The following is a 23,047-nucleotide window of genomic DNA, read 5'->3' on the forward strand; positions in this document are numbered from 1 at the left end:
AGATCAATCAAATCATCAAAAGCATATTATAATCAATTCTAATGCATAACTTAAAATTAAATTAATCTTGATTGATCATAACAATATGCATATGCAAGTTGAGCATAGATAATATGAAACATTCTTCTTAATAAACTTTACTATTTAAACAATGATACAATACAGTAGTCAAACCGACTTAGTATTAAATTTGCACTTTTCGACTTATTCTCCATAATAGAACAGGAATTTTTCCTGTAATTTTTTTTATATTTAAACCATATAGGTGCAATAATGGCTTTCACACATGAGTAGGTAGCCCTTTTCTTGTAGTACATATCAATCAATTTTTTTATATTTAATTTGCAAGAAATGTACCGAGTCAAACTAGACTCTAAACAAGATGGGTTTTACACTAACTCATTGTATCCCTTTGCATTGATCTTTTATGAACACATTTGTGATGACTAAGCATGAGGTCAAACTGTGCAAATCAAAGTTAATAGTGAGCTATTTAAAAAGAAATTTTATGATGTCATGGTCACTCAAGAATATACACACGTTATGAGTGCATTAAATTTAGTTTAATTATCATAGAAATTGAGAGAGTGAATAAATCGAAATGAAAAAAATATACTACAAGATGACAAAATTGACTATAATAACTCATAATCAAGAAAAAAATCATATTTATATGTCAAGAGTATATTATTGAATTTAGGAGTGCATCAATTTTTTTATGACAAAAACTCTCGACAAATTTGAAACTAAAACCAAAGCAAGTTCAGAGTAAAGAAAACCTAAAAATAAACGAAAAAAAATAAAAAAAACACGCAAACCAAAATAAAAAAATTAATCCAAAGCACAAATCTTTAAAGAAGTACGAAGATATTCAAATCTCTATAAATCCAGAGGTTTTGTAAACAGATCACCCAACTGTTTCTCCGTCTCAACATGTTCCAATGCTATTATTTTGTCTTCAACTAACTCGTGTATAAAATAATGTCGGATATCAATATGTTTTGTACGCGAGTGTTGAACAATATTTTTTGATATATTAATAGCACTCATGTTGTCACAATAAAGCACCATAGTATCTTGCTCAATGTCGTAATCTTTGACCATCTGTTTCATCCATAGTAACTAAGAATAACAACTTCGGCCTCCGCAGTAGATAAAGTTATCGAGTTTTGTTTCTTACTATGCCAAGCAACCAAATTGTTTCTAATATAAAAACATCCACCTGAGGTACTTTTTCTATCATCACATGAACCTGCCCAATCATAATCCATGTACCCAGATATGATAGCTCCCGAGTCATAAGTAAACTAGATACCTAAATTAATTGTGCCACCGACATATTTTATGATACGTTTCACAGCAAACAAATGTGTCTCCTTAGGTTCAGACTGAAACCTAGCACACACACCGACGCTAAATGCAATGTCTGGTCTACTAGCAGTTAAGTACAAAAGACTACCAATCATGCTCCTATATAGTGTCTGATCAACACTTTTTCATGAAATATCCTTACCTAGTTTGGTAGTTGTACTCATAGGAGTTCTAGCATTTTTGCATTTTCTAAACCAAATTTAGTCACAACATCCTTAGCATACTTGGTTTTAGCGATAAATATCTCTCTTTCCAATTGAGTAATTTGAATCCCAAAAAGAACTTCAACTCACCCATCATGCTCATCTCAAAATGACTGTGCATGAGATGTGCAAACTCCTTAGCTAAAGATTGACTCGTTGCCCCGAAGACAATGCCATCCACATATATTTGTGCCACAACTAAACTCTTGTTCAACCGTCTAATGAACAATGTCTTGTCCACTCCCCCTCGAGTGAACCCCGCATCCACTAAAAAAGTAATCAACTTCTCATACCAAGCTCTTGGAGCTTGTTTTAGCCCATAGAGGGCATTTTTCAATTTAAACACATGAGAAGGAAATTTTTGATCTTCGAACCCTTTCAGTTGTTCCACATAAACATCTTCATTCAGAGTTCTATTTAAGAAATCACTTTTAACATCCATTTGAAACAATTTAAATTTTAAATGATAAGCAATAGCAAGTAGTATACGAATAGACTCTAATCTAGCAATAGGAGCAAATGTCTCATCAAAATTTATACCCTCAACCTGAGTATATTCCTATGCTACTAGTCTAGCTTTATTTCAGACTATATTGCCATGTTCATCACTTTTATTCTTGTAAATTTATTTTGTTTCAATGACGTTCACATTCTTAGGTCTATGAACTAAATATCAAACATCATTCCTAAAAAATTACTCTAATTCCTCATGCATAGCATTAACCCAAGAATCGTCTAACAATGCTTCTTTCACATTTTTAGGTTCAAAAGATGTATAACAAGTAAATGATACCTCACTTTGGATTTGTCGTCTTGTCTTAATTGGTTCATTCACGTCTTCTATCACTTGTGACAGTGGATGATTTGATTTCACTCTGGCAGATGGTTCCGGTACGTTGCAGTCATCTTTGTTCATTTCAACTTTGTCATCGTCCTGATTCTCAATTTCTAGATCAAGCTCCTTTCCTATTTCTTCGTCATATGTATCTGCAGAAACAAAAATAGGAGTAGCTTCAGTTATATCAGTCATGGATTCATCTATAATAACATTAGCAAATTCCATAACAGTAGAAGTGTCAAGATTAAATACTCTATAGGCTCTGCTATTATTAGAATACCCTAAGAAGATGCATTCGCTACTTCTAGTGTCAAATTTAGTCAAATATTCTCAATCACGCAAGATATAGCATTTACTACCAAAAACTTGAAAATATTTAACATTAGGTTTCTTACCTTTCTAGATTTCATATGTAGTCATTTTTGTACCTAGTCTTAAATAAACATGATTTATCACATGTACCGCCGTATTGACCGCCTCTGCCCAAAACCTTTGAGTAACCTTTTTAGCGTGAAGCATAACCCTAGCCATTTCCTGCACAACTCGGTTCTTTCTTACCACAATCCCGTTCTATTGTGGAGTTGTAAGAGCTAAAAATTCATGTTGAATACCAAGAGAATCGCAAAATATGGAAAAATTTTCATTTTTAAATTCTCTACCATGATCAGAATGAATCCTAACTAGGGTAGTAGATTTTTCATTCTGCAATTCTAAGCATAGTGATTTAAAAACTTCAAAGATTTTATACTTCTCACGTAGAAAGGCAACCCAAGTATATTTAGAGTAATCATCAATCATTAAGAATATATAACGTTTACCTCCAAGACTTTCTATTTTTGTTGGACCCATCAAGTCCATGTGAACTAATTGAAGCACACGGTCGGTGGTAGCTGCATTTACCTTCTTGTGTGAGATCCGAATTTATTTTTCAATTTGACATGAATCGCACACTCTTTTTGACATTTCTTTCATTTTAGGTATTCCTCTTACCACTTCTTGTTTGGACAGAGTAAATAATTCTTTGTAATTCACATATCTAAGACGTTAATGCCAAAGATATACATGTCGAAAGATGCACTATTATATTTTAATTTATGTGAAGTTCTAACAACATAGCAATTATTAGATGTTCTAGATCCATAACATATAACATTAGCATCATGATCTAGAATAGTACAATCAATTTTGGAGAATTTTACCTTATAATCTTCATCACAAAATTGACTGATGCTCAGTAGATTTGTTTTCAAGCCCTTAACATAAAGAATATTTTCTAGAATAGGAACCTTCAGTGAACTTACCTTTCCTTTACCTATTACCTTAGATGAATTACTATCTCTGAATGTCACAACTCCCCCTTCATGTTTTTTGATATTAGAAAATAAGGACTTGTCACCCAACATATGTCTTGAACAGCCACTGTTTAAATACCACAAATCAAAATTTAAAGCTTTCAAGGCTGTATGCACAACATAGCATTTCAAATCACTTTTCTTGACCCATATGGCCTTTGTTTTTATCCCATAAATAAAAGCACTTCTAGGTTTTTGTAAAAATTAGCAATGAGGTCGAATATGCCATAGAATGCCGCAATGATAGCATGTCGGAACAAATAAAAAGAATAGCAGCGGCGTGGATGACAACGTCCTATCTCAATTGAGGAAGATCTTGGCTCTTTTTTTTTACTATCTAAGTACGAGGCGTTGATGCTGTCACCTCCACTCCGCACTGCTCTCATAGACGCGTTAGTTGATCCAGCAAAGTCTCAAACTAACTTTGCCAAGAGTCATGGGTCTTACTAATTGTAGTGGCCATGCTGCATAATCGTGTATCTTTAAATCTGGATTTTTGTATATAAAATATTCCTTAGTATTTCTTTTTCTACTCACCTTTTGTCGAGGAGTGTGACTAAAGTTTACCTTTGGTGCCGTTGAAGATTCACGAGTTTGTAGATTCAACTTTAGTTTAAAAGCATTCATCCAGGATTGCTTTGTAAATGCGGTTGATGACTTCAGATATTCTTCCTTTTGTATACTTGCAGAAATGAAGACAGTTTTATTATTATTTGAATTACTAGTGTATCCAACACCATACTTGTCTTTTCTAGAGATCTGAGCCTTTAGAATCTCGTCAAGTTTGTTCTTCCTTTTTAGAAATGTCAGTTCCTTATGCAATCGCCCTAGTTCAATTTCATCAGCCTTCATTTTATTTTTTGCATTGTCAAGTTGTTCAGAAAGGTCTTTGACACGTTCAAGTTCCAATTTGTACTTCTCAAATTGAATTCTTTCTGGTTCGATTACCTTGAGTCGTTAAAGTAATCTAAGATTGCTTTTTTTGAGTTTAAACGACTCCAGGTACAGGTCATTATATGTCTTTTGAATTTCAGATTCATCTTCCTTAGCTGGTAACATATCCTGATTATCTGTACTATCAGTATTAACAATAGAATCAATATTAAGTAGAGAATAGGCAAAAGCTACAAAATTTTCTTTGTCCTTTTTAGAATCATCATCAGATTCATCTGAGTCATCCCAAGTAACTTTCATAGCTTTGCCCTTCCTCTTAAGACGATTAGGGCATTCTTGTGCGATGTGTCCAAAACCAAAACATTCAAAATACCAAACTTTATTCTCAGAATTCTTATTTTTCTGTTTGACATTGTTGTTGCATACCCCTTTATTCGAACTCACAGTATTGTTCTTTTTCACAAAAGCTTTGTTCTTCTCAAGTTTCTCAACATTCAACTTGTTTGACTTCCGAAAGAATTTATTAAACTTTTTGACGAATATAGCCAACATCTCAACATCTAGTCCATGTGAACTAATTGGAGCACACGGTCGGTGGTAGTTGTATTTACCTTCTTGTGTGAAATCCTAGTTTGTTTTCCAATTTGACACGAACCGCACACTCTTTTTGACATTTCTTTTATTTTAGGTATTCCTCTTACCACTTCTTATTTGGACAGAGTAAATAATTCCTTGTGATTCACATGTCCAAGACGTTGATGCCAAAGATCTGCAATGTCAAAAGAGGCATTGTTACATTTCAGTTTATGTGACGTTCCATCAACATAGCAATTATCAGATGTTCTAGATCCATGATCTAGAATAGTACAATCATTTTTGGAGAATTTTACCTCATAATCTTCATCACAAAATTGATTGATACTCAGAAGATTTGCTTTAAAGCTCTTAACATAAAGAACATTTTCAAGAATAGGAACCCCTGGAGAATTTACCTTTCCTTTACCTATTACCTTGGATGAATTACCATCTCCGAATGTCACAACCCTCCCTTCATGTTTTTCAAGATTAGAAAATAACGACTTATCACCCGACATATGTCTTGAAGAGCTACTGTCTAAATACCACAAATCAGAATTTAAAGCTTTCAAAGCTGTATGCACAACATATGGCCTTTGTTTTTATCCCATCAATAAAAGCGGTTCTAGGTTTTTGCAAAAATTTGCAATGAGGTCGAATATGCCCTAGAATGCCACAATGACAGCATGTCGGAACAAACCATTTTCTACTCACCTTTTGTCGAGGAGTGTGACTAAAGTTTACCTTTGGTGCCGTTGACGATTCACCAGTTTGTAGATTTACCTTCAGTTTAGAAGCATTCATCTAGGATTGCTTTGTAAATGCAGTTGATGACTTCAGATATTCTTCTTCCTTTTGTATACCTGCAGAAACGAAGACAGTTTTATTATTATTTGAATTACTAGTGTATCTAACACCATACCTGTCTTTTCCAGAGATCTGAGCCTTTAAGATCTCGTCAAGTTTGTTCTTCCATTTTAGAAATGTCACTTCCTTATTCAGTCGCTCTAGTTCAATTTCATCAGCCTTCATTTTATTTTTTGCATTGTCAAGTTGTTGAGAAAGGTCTTTGACACGTTCAAGTTCCAATTTGTACTTCTCCTTAAATTGAATTCTTTCAAGTTCAATTACCTTGAGTCGTTGATGTAGTATAAGATTACTTTTCTTGAGTTTAAACGACTCCAGGTACAGGTCATTATATGCCTTTTGTATTTCAAATTCATCTTCTTCAGCTGGTAACATATCCTAATCATCTGTACTATCAGTATCAACAACGGAATCAATATTGAGTAGAGAAGAGGCAAAAGCAACAAAATTTTCTTCGTCTTTTCCAGAATCATTATCAGATTCATCTGAGTCATCCCAAGTTAGCTTTACCCTTCTTCTTAAGGCGATTAGGGTATTCTTGTGCTATGTGTCGAAAACTAGAACATTCAAAAAATCGAACTTTATTCTCAGAATTCTTATTTTTATATTTGACACCGTTGTTGCTCACACCTGTGTTCGAACTCATAGTATTCTTCTTTTTCACAAATGCTTTGCTTTTCTCAAGTTTTTCAGCATTCAACTTGTTTGGCTTCCGAAAGAATTTATTGAACTTTTTCACGAACATGGCCAACATCTCAACATCTAAATCACCTTCATCATCAGACTCCTCTAAATTTTGTTTAACTGTGGATAGGGCCATCCCTTTGGATTTCCTCGATTTTGAAAAACTGGACTCAAATGTTTGTAGATTTCCTACCAATTGTTCAACTTTCATAGAATCGATGTCCTTACTTTCCTCAATAGATGTAATTTTTGTCTGAAACATTTCTAGAAGAGACCTAAGGATCTTACGGACAATTCTGTTTTCAAGAATTTTCTCTCCTAGGTTGAAATTGGAGTTGACTATATCACTCAGCTTTGCATAGAACTCATCAAATGTCTATTCTCCTCCATACGTAAAGTTTCAAAACTAGTAGTCAACCTCTGAAGTTTCAAAAGTTTTACGGCCATAGTTCCTTCGCGAGTAGTTTCTAAGATCGTCCAAGCTTCTTTTGTTATCTCACAAGTAGAAATTCTTCTAAATTTTTCAGAGGAAACACAACTAAAAATTGCATTTATTGCTTTGCTATTCTAGCCGACCTTTTCATAGTCTATCATATCCCATGACTCAATCGGTTTCTCAATAAGTTTTTCATTCACCATATACATTGGTGGACTCCAACCGTTCACAATGGCAAACCATACTCGTTCATCTATAGACTTTAAGTAAGCTCTCATCCTAGCTTTCCAATATCCATAATTTGATCCATCTAGGATAGGAGGTCTAATAGATGATGGTCCATCTCTATGAAAATCCATATCTATCTGATCTCTCTCAAATGGTGAGAGAACCCGCTCTAATACCAATTGAAAAACCCCTAGACACAAGTATGTATCTAAATACTAGGCAATGATATCACTCGTTCGCTTAAGTAAAAGCCCAAAGAAATATTAAAAACAAAAGTAGAGATGAATGCCAAGATTTTAAGGTGGAAAAACCCAAACGGAAAAAACTACGGATCCAAACTCGGATCAAAACCAATCACTAGAATAGTAGCAGTTACAAGACTGACTCACAAAATAACTCACCAATCCAAACGACTTTGTTCCTCTCTGTCTTGCTCGCTAGAACCCATGATTCACTACTTCTCGTGATTGAAGTCCAACCTCAGTAGCCCTCGAGATTGATCTTTCGTCTAGATAGCCCTTAAGACGAAATATTAACTTTTGTAGATGAGTAGACCCTTGTTAGTTGAAGAACCGATGTAGCCTCAAGAAGTCTTTTTCAATAATGCTTATTCAACCCCCCTAGAGATAGGGTATCACAATTCTTATATATGATCTCCAAAATAGAACCAAATCCAAGTCTTATCCGTACTCATGAAAGTCCAAAATTTTCAAACTTCGTTGATGCGTTCAAACGCGGCCCGGGTGCGTTCGAACGGCCTGACTTGATCTCAAGTGCATTTGAATTGGTATAAGTGCGTTCGAATACGATAGCTTAAATTCTTTAGGTTGCGTTCGAACGCGTTTGTGAACGTAGCTCTTGGTCTATGTGAACGCAGTACCCGCGTTCGAACGCGTTTGTGAACGTGGTGTGAACTCAACAACTTTCCTCCAATGATCTTGACCAGAGATTTTCTAGACTTGTATAAAGCTTATATACATGTAAAAATACACTTAGAATATTTTGTACACAATTGCCAATAATTAAAAACCTAAAAGAAAAGATAAATATATTTAGAGATAAGATAAGTATCTCGTCAAAGATTCTTGTCACAAATTTTCTTAGAGATAAGATAAATAGAAATGGACCCAAATCTAAGTCAAAACAGCTAAGGTTGTTCGAACACCTATTATTTACTTTTGTCTTAGGAAAATAAGTTAGAATGCATCTAGGGCATTTGAATGCTTGTTAAAGCCCACTACTCTCTGACTTTTGCTTTTGAACGCCTTCAAAGTCCGTTCGAACGCCAATTAAGTGCTACTCTCGGGTTTTTCTTTCGAATGCCAATTAAGTGCTACTCTCAGGTTTTTTCGTTCAAACAACTTATGCTCCCTCTGGGGCAGGAGTGTTTGGACATCTTTTACGCCAATAATACTTTTGCTCTCTCTCTTGGGCAGGAGCGTTTCAATGCCTCCGAAGGCCATGTGAACACCAAAACATCAAAATGCAGAAACGTTGGTAAAACAGACTTTAAATTTTTATTACATCGTTTGAGCACTTAAAACAATCTTTTTTTTTTAATAGTCTTCATCAAATATCTCATAACTTGTGCATATGCTTATACATAAAATCTAAACATAATACACTAATATAAATTATATTTTAAAATATAATTTGTCAATTATATAAGTATCAATAAAGTATCTGCTACAAGGGATGTAGTCAACTTGGATATCGGATGGTTGAGTGTTGAAAAGAGGGCCATGTTGGCAAAGGTTTGTTTGTAGACAAAGAAGAACTTGCGAAAAGTGATATCCATGATTTATAGAAAGATGTTATTTATAATAATGCAGATGACAATCAATGCCCAAAAGAGCTCGTGAAGTACTGGTTGTCCAATTTGTTTGGCGTCACAATATCCTGATCAACATGGGCACTAGAGCTTGCGGTCGACGGGCATTTTGTCCTCAAGAACGCTGCGAAGGATGAGTTCATCGACGGATCCTGGGAGAGGCGACTGGAGAAGGACACGAGCAGTAGGGGTCGTTGATGGAGTGCGCTCCGGAGAGCGTGACAAGATCATCCACGGATAATCCTTCGGATGCGAAATTTGCCACGAAGGAGATGATGTCACGCCGCCGTGGACACCCTTCTGTCACGCCTACCGGAGGGGATGGCGTAGCTGATGTTCCCAAGGAATTTAGCTGAGTCGCGTGTGGCGAAGGAGATGATGTCAGCACAAGAGACGACGCCGGGGCTGTGGTGGTCGACCGCGGCCTTGGCTTCGTCGATCAAGTCGAATCCTTCCAGGCTATTATTTGGAGGGAACGTTTTCTCTGTCGTCGGATTGCTGGGGGTCGGGTCGAGGAGGACCGATGCATCACAGCCCTGCAGGTGCAACCATACCAACTGTCACTGTTAGATTCAAAGGTGATACAAAACCATAAGGATCCACTATATATATACATATATATATATAAGCAATGATATGTACCAGATCTCATAATATGATTTATATAAATTAAAACGATGGACCAAATTATGATGACAAGGATTTGTAAACGTACCCTAACAAAGCAATCTTGGAAGAACAGCCTAATAAGGCCATCGCCCTCGTGAGGATTCTCGGCCACAGCCTTATACACCACTGTTAGTTTAAGCTAATTGTGTAGTAGAAAACGCCAATTAAAAAGAGAAAAACTAGAAAATGGTGTAGCAATTTTCATCACCACAAATCCTCTCTCTTTTACTATGTTTCCTGGTGTGATTCTGACAACCACGTTTCTCACAAACTCCTCAGCCTTTGGACACATGCAACCATAAAATCCAACTTGTAGGGAAGCGGAGGACGTGGGAAGCATTGGATGGCCAATGCAAAGAGAAAGCATGAGGCCAAGAGAGGAAGCTGACCTCTACTACTGCTCATCTTTACTATATATATATGTGTGTGTGTATGCTCTTAGAGAGAGAGAGATATGAAGAAAGAGAGCAGTGAGGAAGAGCAGCTAGCTGATGATGAAGAGCTGCTCATAGATGAGAAGGGATGGGTTTGACCAAGTAAACCAATGATATAAGATAGAGAATTCTCCACTTTCTTATGCCAAATTATGTGAAGTAGAGCTAGAACGTGACAGCACGAGATGAAAGTTGACTCTTACTTCTCACGAGTTGTGGTCGATCGGTAGCAGGCGTTGGCTTGTTGTAGTACATTTTTCTCTTTTCTTTTCACTCCTTTAAAACAATTAACAAATCGAATACCTTAATCCTTAATCCCCATTCCACATTGTGTGCTCAAATTAACTTCCCAATTTTGAATTTGCGACCAATTCGCAGAAAATCCTTGAGGCCACGTTCATGATAACTGGGAAGCCACTTTTTGGAAGTGATATAATAAAATTGGTTTATCTCCACTTATTTCTTAAGTTGTACCAAGCATGCTAACCTTCTCATTAGTAGATTGGTGCAAACCGAATTTTGAGAATGTTAAAACGTATTCTATTCCATTTTTAGGCTTGTCGAATAAAAAAAAATTAATTAAAAACTATTTTTACTTGTTAGTAGTAATAAAAAATTATGTCACATATTTGCAAGAAATACAATATTTTTGCTTACATGCATTTGTTTGCTTTGATAATCATATGTTATAAATATTCTACAAAGACAAATAATTCTATTTTAACTTTTAAAATAACTTCGAGTGCTTTTGCTTTAATGTTCCAGCAATGAGAAATTGTTATTGAGTCCTGAATCTCGAGCCATTCACATAGTCCTATTTCTCCTCTGGAATCTTTACATTTAAATCTTAGGATTATTGAAAACTCTCTCACTATCCTAAAATAGGTTTTTTTCAAAGTTTATTTGTTGGCGTGTATAATAAATGTCAGTATAAATTAGTATTTACTGACGCTTCCAATTACACACCGATACAAATGTTTAACTTATGATACCCATCACTTTTTATAATTTAACAAATATTTTTCTATTCTTGTATTTATGCGCCGGCTAAGCAACATATGCTGATGTTTATATATGTCGACATATATGTCTTCTATGGCATATAAACACAATGTGCAAAGTACTTTTATCGGCGCTTACTAAATGTCGGACCACAATATTTGCTAGCGTATCTAAATATAGAAATATAAATATTTAGCAACATATAAATCTATCGACTAAAATTATATTTTCAGCGTTTCGTAAATGCTGCTACATCTATTTTGCCCGGCATGTATCTAAATGATGACACATAATTTTCATAGCGTTTATAAATGTTGGTCATCCAACTTCAACTGATTTAATTGATAATAAATATATTAGCCGGTGTTTATTGTAGCACTTCAATTGCTAGAGCATTAGTTACCGTCGGCGTATAAATGGCATAATCTTTACCAACTAGGGTATAAATGGCATTTGCATATACAATGCTAAAACGTTTACCCGGTGTTTAAACAATTTGTTGTGGCATCTAAAAATGCCAACATAAGCCTTTTTTGGCGTTTTCTAGAACCGTAATCACCTATGTCGGCTTGAGGTTAGTCTTTGCTAAGGTGCAGGCTGCCATCTTGGATTTGAAAAGTAGGGAAAGGGTCACTCCTCTTTGTGAGACTAAAAGTCTTTCCCTTGCTCTCTTTAATCAGCATTGTGTCACCCTCCTCAGGCAAATTAGCCTTAAACAATAAAATAATGTTAAGTGAGTTAGGTTAAGGATGGAGACACCAGTACTAAATTTTTCCTACTGTTTGCTAAAAAAATAAAAGAACTTTATAAAAGGGTTGGATTTATCAGTAGAAGAGTTTACGACTAATTCAAAATGCATTTCTAAGGAATTTGTTGGTTACTACTCATCTCTTTGGCTTTTCGATTCTTTGGTGGATGATACAAATTGGCTTGACCAGATTCAAATCAAATTTTAGACAAAAATTTATAGGAATCTTTTAAGAGAGTTTTCGACCAATCTGGTTATTGGATCGACATGAAATTTAGAAATGTTGTATCCCTAGAAACTATATTTTTAATAAATCTAACTTTCCATAGATTGAATGGCTAGATTAGAAGATATTTTCTGAAAAGTGGATGAAGGTCGGAGGGTGCGCTCTGATACCAAAGTTACAGACCATATCTGGAATGATCCGAGTGTAAGAAAATTATGAATGATAATAGTAGCGTTACGATATGGGATCCTAATTGCTCTAGTTTCATACCAATCGGATGTCTGGATAAAAAGATATAATTAATATAGTATTGCAATATCAAAATGGGGCAGAACAGTAAATATCTCAGTCGTCGGAGGGTGGCGGACAACCAAGGATGGTTATAAACAATCATAAGGTCGGTTGGCTTATGAAAGTGATGGTGGAAATTTGTTGGAGGTAAGATTAGGGTTTCTAACTTAGATCTACTCCTAGAAAAATAAACGACTATGATTAACTTACTTCTCCAAAATTATTTTACTCTTACTAGTAAGATAAACTCAAATCTAAAATAATTTTTCAATGTTTGGATGTTCGGATTCATAAACAAAGAAGTCCAGCCCTTCTTTATATAGATGTCGGGTATAATGAGTCATACTCAGACTTAGCCCTAAAGGCTTATACACCTCAAACTATGACTTATCTTAGAGGCCTATATGAGTTAATTGAACTTGCCTTAGTGGCTTATGTAACTTAATTATACTTGTCTTAGTAGCTTACATAAAGTAAGAAGACTTGCCTTAAGGGCTTTCATAAGAGATAAATATAAATTAATTAAAAGATAAATAGGCTAAATTTATTGAGCCCAATATCCTCATGATACGATCCCATCTGACACGATTTACATCATTTCACCACACTTCCGACCACCTTGCGGTTTGGCTAGCACTTTGCCTCCATCACAATTTGGACTTTCATATCGTAAGGAGGTTGGTTTTAGTGTGGTCGATAGCACTAGCGATGCAAAGGGGTGGCGCTGGGTAAGGAGGGCTATTATCAAGGCTTTAATAGTTTTTTTCCATCCTCCTAGTGCTCTTCACGTAGGATCTAGCAACCTTCTTAGAAAATTCCTTAAAAAATACCTTAAAAAATACCTTTACCCACGCAGGTGGCTCGTCACTAGTAGTTGATATAAGACCTAGTTAGGATGGAGATGGGTTCTTGGTCCTCTATAGTTGCTCTTTTGGGTTAGCTTTGGATCACATATTCACCTTCATCTGAGGAACGTCGGCTCTGATATTAATTTGATACGAACCAGCTTTACTCGATTCGAATCAGTTTTCGAACAAAAATTTGTATGGATCTTTCAAGAGAGTTTATGATAGACCTAGTTATTAGATCGATATGAAATTTAGACAGGTTGTAGCCCTAGAAACTATCTTTCTAATAAAAAGTGGATGAAGGTCGAAGAGTCAGCTCCAATACTAATATTACAAACCAGATCTAGGCTGATCCAAATATAATAAAATTATGAAAATTTAGGTAATGGTAACCTCACGAAAAAGGGTTCTAATGGCTTTAGTTTCACATCAATCAAATGTCTAGATGAAAAGACATAATTTAAATAGTATAGCAACGTCAGAATGAGACAAAATGGAAAATATGCAACGTTGCAGCGGTCGTTAGAGCTATGCGTTGAGCCAAGCATAGTGGTGGACGGCCGTAAGGTAGGGTGGCTTAAGGAGGTAATAGTGGCTATGCATTGGAAATAGAATTAGGGTTCTAACTTAGATATACTCGTAGGAAAATTAACGGCTATGATTAACTTACTTCGACTCGTAGATTATCTTACTCTTACTCCTAAGATAAACTCAAAACTAAAATAATTTCTCAATGCTTGGATGCTTGAATTCATCAATAAAGAAGCCTAGTCCTTTTATATATAGAGGTCAGGTACAATAAGTCTTGCTCGAACTTAGCTCTAAAGACTTATATGACTCGAATTAGGACTTGCTTAAGAGGCTTACATGACTTAATTGAACTTGACTTAGACTTAGTGGCTTATGTGAATTAATTAAACTTATCTTAGTAGCTTATATGACTTAAAAAGACTTACCTTAATAGCTTAAATAAGAGATAAATATAAATTAATTAAAAGATACATAGGACTCAATACATCGAGCCCAATGTCCTTGTGATACTATCTGATTTGGATAGTAATGAGGAATGGCCTACCTCTTCATACTTTAAACCTCATACCAATGATAACCCGGTTCGCATAATGTAACACCCCAAAAAAAAAAAAATCCCGACGCACGCGCCGAGCGCGTGCGTCACGGAAGCCTGCGCACCCCGTCCTCCCTTCTCCTTCTTCTTCCCTCTCCCTTGCCGTGCACGCCACCTTCCCCATCTCCCGCAGCCCCCTTCATTCTCTTCTCCATCTCACTACCCCTCTTCCTCTTCTCTCTCTCGGGTTGCCGACGCCGGTGCCGACGGAGCCCGGACCGAGAGCCTTCAAGCTTGCCCTCCTCCTCTGGTAAGCCCTCCTCCCCTCCTTCCTTTCTCGCCTTTTTCTTCCCCTCCTCGGCCTCGTGCTGCGCCGCCGCCGGCCCCGTGCCGTGCTGCCGGCACCGTCGGCCTCGTGTTGCGCCGCCAGCATCGCAGCCCCTCAGGCTTTCCGCCTCCCTTCTGTCTCCCTCCCCCGAAAGAAATGGGGGTGGGAGATGGGTGTTGGTGGGCTGTAGGCCGCAGCCCACCTGGAGTGGTTTCGGGTGGGCTGCAGACCACAGCCCACCAGCTCGGTCTGGATGGGCTGCAGGCCGCAGCCCACCTAGACTCGAGTGGGCTGCAGGCTGCAGCCCATTAGCCCAATGTTGGGTGGGCTGCAGTCTGCAGCCCACTATCCCAACCTTGGTGGGCTGTGGCTGGGCACCCAGCCCACCAAGGCCCTTCTGCATTTTGGGTTGGGTTTGAGCCTACCCATTGCCTCTAGCCTAGCCTATTTGGGACCACTTGGACCCTATAATCCTGTTTATCTTTTTCACCTGATTTAATTAGCCTGATCCCTCGTAATGATAATTTAGTATCATGTGAATTTTAGGATAACATAAGACTCGCCCTAGGAGACCCTTGACTCATGTAATTGCCAACCATAAATACGCTAATAAGATAATTAATTCTATTAGTTCGCTAATCTTACGTATGGCTTATACAAATCTAGAATAACATAATTATAGTCATTATACCTGTCATGACACTGTAGGAAATGTCAGTATTAATGCATGCAGTTAGTACACCATGCTATATCCTTGCTTATTGATAACTTGCTCATCATAACATTATGAGAATGTTAATGTAGCATAAATATTAGTGCGATAATGCTTTACATGTGTCCTGTATGGTATACTATTGCATAGATGTATGATTGCTGTGAATATAGAATGTAATGATCATGATGACTATAACATATTTTATACACTCATAGACACTGCACCACTTCCACCTATTATTAGTAGTCGAATTCTGACTATGCAGTACCCTTACTCACTCAGCCTAGGGTTAAGGGTAGAGTGTATCTTATATAACTATACTATTAGCGGCCTACACCTGAGGTCGGGAAGCCTGTGTGGCATTCAGGTAGTTATACTGCATAGTTAGGACTAGATTATGATGATAGAAGAATATGATTGTGAGGCGGGGGATATAACTCTAGCGGTACCCGACGACGCAGGGTTAGGGCGTCTATGGATGAGCCAAGGGCTCCTGATTCTCCCGCTGAGAGCGGTGATGATTTAGAGAGAGTGAGATACGGGCTTACGACTAGGGTCCTTAGTCTGATGGCCACAGACAACCGGTCACATGTAGTGTCGCCATACACGTGTAGGTGACATTACCGCTAGATGTGTATATATCCCCCCTCGAAGGATGATTATATGATGGATGATTGTTTCTTGAAAGTATTTACCCTGTGTGGTGAATAGCTCAGTGAGTGATGATAAGTATGATTAATGCTTTGGTAGGCCTGAGATGACTAAACTGCTATTTTATTGCTATGCATAACATGTAAAACCTATGATTGAGATGTGTACGAATAAGAAATTGTATCAAGCTATATGTCTGTGTGAACTTATCATGATACGTTTAGGAACTAGCATGTTCCAGGATAGTGACTGGTAATCTTTATTGATTGCATTGATTCAGTAAATTGTGGTAAGTCTTTTCAGTAAGCATGTCGTTATCGTTAGCAAGTATAGGCATACATTGGATATACACATGTGTTTTCATTATTTTTTTAGATTGTATGGATTCTACTCGCTGGGCTGTAAGCTCACCACCTCGTGGTGGTATTATTTTCAGAGCTAGGGGACGCAGGTACGGGTAGCGAGGAGTAGCTGCGTTTCCTTTCCAGTAGGTTTGTTGGTTGTGTTAAGCCCCTGCGAGGGCATGATGACGATGTTGTATTTTGGACTTTAGCATTGTATTTTGGATGTATATTTGGAAGGCTTGTTGTGGCCTGTGGACTTGTATCCGGACTCTTATAATTGAGTTTATTTATGGTGAAATTGTGCTGTTGCGTGCCTTGTGAAATCCTTGTACTGACAGGTCATGTGATACACCGGATGGGGGGATTTACCCACGCGGTTTACACGTGTATTTGGAGGTTTGGATGTTTCAACTTGGTATCAGAGCCTAGGTTCACCATAAATTCGGCAAGTTTTCCTAGATATCATTCAAATACATAGGAAATGAATAATAATAATAAATAACTAGGAGTAATGAATAATAGAGTCACTCACGACTTGTGATATACTTGTGAATTAAGAACTAAATTACTTTTCCTTTCCAGAATGCCGCCTAGACGTGCTCGGTCTGTTCGTGCGACTGGTCGTGGACAGGCTCCGGCCCCCGTCGACGAACCAGCAGCCGGTGCTTCAGCTAGCATTGAGGCCCTGGGACAGCTCGTCAGACAGCAAGAGAGGCTCATCGAGGAGTTAGTGCGGGAGCGCACGGCAGCCATGTCTGGTATGCACATACCGAGGGAGCCGTCAGGGCATTTTACCCCAGCCGAGCAGACTGGAGGCGGGTCCGCCTGGTCGCTGAACCGGTTCATGCAGCTTAACCCCCCTTTGTTCAGCGGCACGACAGACCCCATGGAGGCTAATAGGTGGATGGTGGATGTACGGAAAATCCTGACCACTTTTGAGTGCTCGGAGAGTCGTCAGGTGACCTTTGCCACCTTCCTTCTCCGTGGGGAGGCGGAAGAGTGGTGGAGAGCCACTGAGCGCCTGATGCCGGATCGCCTGGCTGGGGAGTACATCACTTGGAGGGCATTTTCAGACTCCTTCGACCAGAAATATTTCCCTGCATCCCTGCGTTTCGAGCTGACGAGGGAGTTTACCTAGTTGAAGCAGGGGGATATGACAGTGGCTCAGTACGAGGACAGATTCAATGCCTTGTCCCGCTTCTGCCCTAGAGTTATATCGGACGATACTGCTAGGGCTGACCAGTTCAAGATGGGCCTCCGAATCGAGATCCGCAAGCAGGTGAACATGGTGAAGAACCTGACATATGCAGAGCTGGTAGAGAGTGCAGGGATAGCGGAGAGGGATTTACTTGAGGAGCGCTCACAGCATCAGGAGCGGGCAGCGGGTCGTACCGGCCGCTTTGATGGGCGTCCGCGTGGAGGCCATTCTGGTGGGACCTTCCTACGACCGAGGTGTCACCCCTATGCGGGTGGCGCAGGATCTAGTGCTACCCCGAGTAGACACAGCCCTCAGGGTTCAGGCGGGCCGAGTATGGCTCGACCTTCTATTGGTGGCGGGAGGTCAGCAACAGTCTCGAGCAGTGCGGGCAGTGGTGGTTTTGCACGGCCATCGACCCCTGAGGGTCGATTTGTTTTGCTTGCGGCAAGAGGGGTCACATATCTCGTGATTGCCTCGGTGCTCGCATTACCTATTTTCAGTGTGGAGAGTCCGGGCAGATCCGCACGCAGTGTCCCCTGTTGGGCAGAGCGCCAGCCACTCCTACCACGCCTGCTATATCTAGAGCATCGGGAGCCAGTACTGCCGCGAGTAAGGGTCGTGGGGGCGCACGATCAGGACCTCCTAACAGGGGGCGGGGCGGACGTACCGGCCGGGTTTTTGCTATGACCCTACGGGATGCTGAAGCATCCAATGACGTGGCCACAGGTAACCGAGTAAATTAATCATGTTTTAAGTTTTACGTATGTCCTGTTCATACATAATATTAGATCCTCCTTCCTAACCTTGTGCAAATTTACATATTGTGGGAAATGTGTTTCCTTTTTTTTTTTTAGTTAAGGCTTATATACATAATGACAAGTACTATGACTTTATTTGCACACACCGCTAGGATTCTATTTGACCCTGGGGCCACCCATTCCTTTATTTCTACATCCTTCCTGGAAAATGCGGATGTGGCGCCGGGACCTCTTGTGGAGCCCTTAGTCATAGCCACTCCACTTGGAGACTTCCTGGAAGTCTGCCATGTTTATCATTCTTGCACCTTGACTTTTGGCGAGTGGGACTTTAAGGCGGACCTCCTACCCCTCGAGATGAAGGATTTTGACCTAATCCTGGGGATGGATTGGTTAGCCGCCTACCATGCCAGTATTAACTGCTACAGCAAGGAGGTCATCTTATAGCTTAATGATGGCATTGAGTGTCGATTGTGTAAGGATCGACAGGTGGACCGATCACAGTTGGTGGCAATCATGTCTATTGAGTCAGCTGGGACCCAAACCCTGACTGACTTACTAGTGGTGCAAGAGTTTCCAGATGTTTTTCCTAAGGGCATTCTAGGGCTTCCCCCAGACAGAGGAGTTGAGTTCATCATTGACCTGATCCCGGGGGCGGGACCAGTCTCCAAGGCACCCTACCGTATGGCTCCGAAGGAGATGGAAGAACTGAGAGAGCAGATTGATGACCTACTATGTAGGGGACTTATCTGGCCTAGCTCATCTCCTTGGGGCGCTCCAGTCTTGTTTGTGAAGAAGAAGGATGGTACCCTCCGCCTTTGCATTGATTATCGGCAACTGAACCAGCTGACTGTGAAGAACAAGTATCCATTGCCTCGCATTGAGGACTTGTTTGATCAATTGCGTGGAGCACGCGTCTTCTCGAAGATTGATCTGAGATCTGGGTATCATCAATTGAGGATTAGGGAAGCGGATGTCCCAAAAACTGCTTTCCGTACCCGGTACGGGTTGTATGAGTTTTTGGTTATGCCCTTCGGCTTGACCAATGCACCAGCTATCTTTATGGACTTGATGAACCGAGTCTTCCGCCCTTTCTTGGATCGGTTCGTGGTGGTATTCATTGATGATATCTTGATTTACTCTGCCTCAGAACATGAGCATGAAGAGCACCTTTGGTTGGTACTGCAGATGCTAAGGAAAGAAAAGTTATTTGCTAAGTTCTCCAAGTGTGAATTTTGGCTAGAGGAAGTGGTATTTCTTGGGCATGTGGTCTCAGGAGAGGGAATCCGGGTTGATCAATCCAAGATCACCGCTGTTCTCAACTAGAGGCAACCGAGTACCGTCTCGGAGGTCCGTAGTTTCTTGGGTTTGGCCGGGTATTACCGGCGTTTTGTGGGAGGATTTTCAAAAATTGCCAGTCCACTCACTAAGCTAACCCGGAAGGATCAGTGTTTTGAATGGACAGCTGATTGTGAGGAGAGCTTCCAAGAGCTGAAGAGGAGACTTACATCTGCACCCGTCCTTGTAGTTCCTCGCAGTGGAGGAGGCTACCAGGTCTACTGTGATGCTTCATACTCGGGCTTGGGCTGTGTGCTCATGCAGGAGGGCGGAGTTGTCGCTTATGCATCCAAGCAGCTCAAGAACCATGAGCGGAACTACCCTACCCACGAGTTGAAGCTAGCAGCGGTAGTGTTCGCCTTGAAGATTTAGAGGCATTATCTTTACGGGGAGAAGTGCGAGATCTTCACTAACCACAAGAGTTTGAAGTACCTGTTCACCCAGAGGGAGTTGAACATGAGACAGCGCAGGTGGCTTGAGCTGGTGAATGATTATGACTGCACCATTAACTACCATCCTGGGAAGGCAAATGTGGTGGCGGATGCCTTGAGCAGGAAGTCGATGGGGAACTTGGCTAGTTTGATTACTCAGCAGCAGGACATCCTGCGAGATCTGTAGAAGATGGACGTGCACATTATAGCTAAAGATGTGGGTATTGGACTGCTAGCCCAGTTAACTATGAGGCCGACCCTAGCGGAGAGGATCAGAGTTGTGCAGGCAGAAGACACCTATTTACTACAAGTCCTCCAGCAAGTTCGAGACTCAGGTAAAAAGGGTTTTTGCCTTGATGGATTGGGAACCCTGAAGTTTGGAGATAGATTCTGTGTACCAGACGTGGGCGGACTCCGTCGGGAAATTTTAGAGGAAGCCCACCAGACATCTTACAGTGTGCATCCTGGGGAGACGAAGATATGACATGATGTTCGTAGATACTTTTGGTGGCCAGGATTGAAGAAGAGCATTGCAGAGTTTGTAGCTCGATGTTTGATTTGTCAGCAGGTCAAAATTGAACATCAGAGGCCGGCTGGGACACTCAGGCCATTACCTAAATTTGTGCAGTGGGGCATAATCTTACTAAGTTCCATCTTCAATATCTAAGAACAAATTTTTGCATATATCCCTTCAAAATTTTCGTATTCACTTGTATTCCGGTCTAAATTTGATATTTATATATGTACCATCTAAAAACACACAACTTTTAGATATATACCCTTTAAAATTCTTAATTTTTCTTTCATATATACCTTATGGAGTTAACTAACAGTTAAAATCTAAATATTTTTAATATAAAAAAGATAAGAGTATTTACTTTAGGTTCCATATATTTCTCTTAGTTAAAAGTATGTATTTCTATTTTTTTATACTAAAAGTATCAATGCAAATAATATAATACATATCGAATGGTATACATGCAAATATTAACATTAGAGAGACTCACATGCAAATAAGATATTTTAAAAGAATATACGAAGAAAAACCCAACTAATTAGTTCCAGTTGTATATATATATATATAGTGGCTTGTAGAATATGACATAATAATTATATTCATTTTTTATTAGTTAGAAAAAATGAAATTAATGCAAGCTAGCTTTTAGGTAGTAGTGGCAATTTCCAGCTTGACATCATTGACCGGCTCCAAATTAAAAGATGACCCTTGAAGTTAGAAAGGCAAAGTCTGGAAGTTGAATTATTGAGGGAATTTAATAGTTTCTTATTTTTTTAAATATACTTATGAACATTGATAAATATAAGATCCTAGTCGGTTGCCGCTAATCTTAAAATTATAGAGCAGCTATTCTCTCTTCTTATTCTTTAAATCATGTCTCTAATCTAGAGTATGAAAATATAGTATTTAATTGTAAGTTGATATGGTGGTATAATAATTATATTTGATGTAGCAGAAATTACTTTTAATTTGATACATAAATTTAAATTAAAGTGTAATTATTTTTTGTAGATATGTCGTGTTAACGCTCGAGTAAGATGATTTGTAAAAGAGAAGAGATAGAAGAGAAAATTGAGTATAAAGTTTTAATTTGAGCAGAAAACTAGGCTAGTTAGATTTTTGACAACTTTTTTAAATTCTAATTATTAACATAATTTTAGTCCAATTATGGGTAACATTTATTGTGTTCATGTGCATAATAAGATTGAAATAACATGCATAATATTTCTAATATAGAGTAAGAATAATTTAATATCTGGTAGTAAATCTAGAACAACATTCTGTAATTTAGAATAGAGAAATCTCTAACAGAAACCTAACCATAGTCAGGAGAATGAGCAAAGATAGTAATAGTTTCATCGTCCTTCTGTGATTTATTTATAAAAGACAACCTAAACTATCACATTACGTGTGGATTAGTCGTAAATATAAAATTGGGAAGTTTGAGCACGTAACGTCGAATTTGGTTTCAATCGATTTATTAATTTTGTAGAGAAAATTATAAATAATATCATATATTTTGAGTATATTACAGAAAAGTTATCTCGTTTTATTATTTATAAGTGGAGCCTTCTTCCGAACGACACTCTTGTTTGATTGATTGATATAATTTAAATAAATCATCGTGTTAATTTAATTTTTTGACAAAATTAAGCCTCTAAAATAATTTGGAGATAAACCAAAATACTAATTTCTAACAAAATATATTCGATTTAATCGAGCCTCTCAAAGAGTAAAATCACATCAACATCTAAGCACTAAATTCCTCAAGATCAACGGATTCGAAACTAATTTCAAACATCATATACAGTGAGATAAGTATAATTCAGAAATTTTAAAATATTATTTGAAATGGACGCAATGTTTTACGTTTTATTTCATTTCATCGTATAGTTAGGTGTTGCTCGGTTTTTTTTTTTTTTTTTTTTTTTGCCAAATAAAAGGCTCTATTTATAAATTAAGAGATAGTATTTTACTTATAATATAGTCAAACTTCTGGGTATTATTGTTAATTTTCTCATTCTTTTATTGATAAAATTGGAAATATGTCGGTTTTACAAATTTTTTGCAGATAACCCATAAAAAATCTCTTACTTTTTTATATGCCCCTCTAAAATTAATATTTACATGTATATCTATTAAAACACATGATACGTGTACATATATTATTTATATGAATGCCTTTTGAGTTACCTAAGAATTAAAT

At 38.3% G+C, this 23,047-nt stretch overlaps 1 pseudogene; it reads right to left on the minus strand.

Moving 5' to 3' along the window:
- Window positions 1–9,288: 9,288 nt before the first annotated feature.
- LOC140790551 (peroxidase 2-like) lies at window positions 9,289–10,241 on the minus strand (annotated as a pseudogene).
- Between the last annotated feature and the right edge of the window lie 12,806 nt (window positions 10,242–23,047).

The sequence above is a fragment of the Typha latifolia genome, chromosome 6, assembly GCF_019914945.1.
Source record: "Typha latifolia isolate L0001 chromosome 6, TyphaL0001v2, whole genome shotgun sequence".
In the NCBI taxonomy this organism is placed as follows: domain Eukaryota; kingdom Viridiplantae; phylum Streptophyta; class Magnoliopsida; order Poales; family Typhaceae; genus Typha; species Typha latifolia.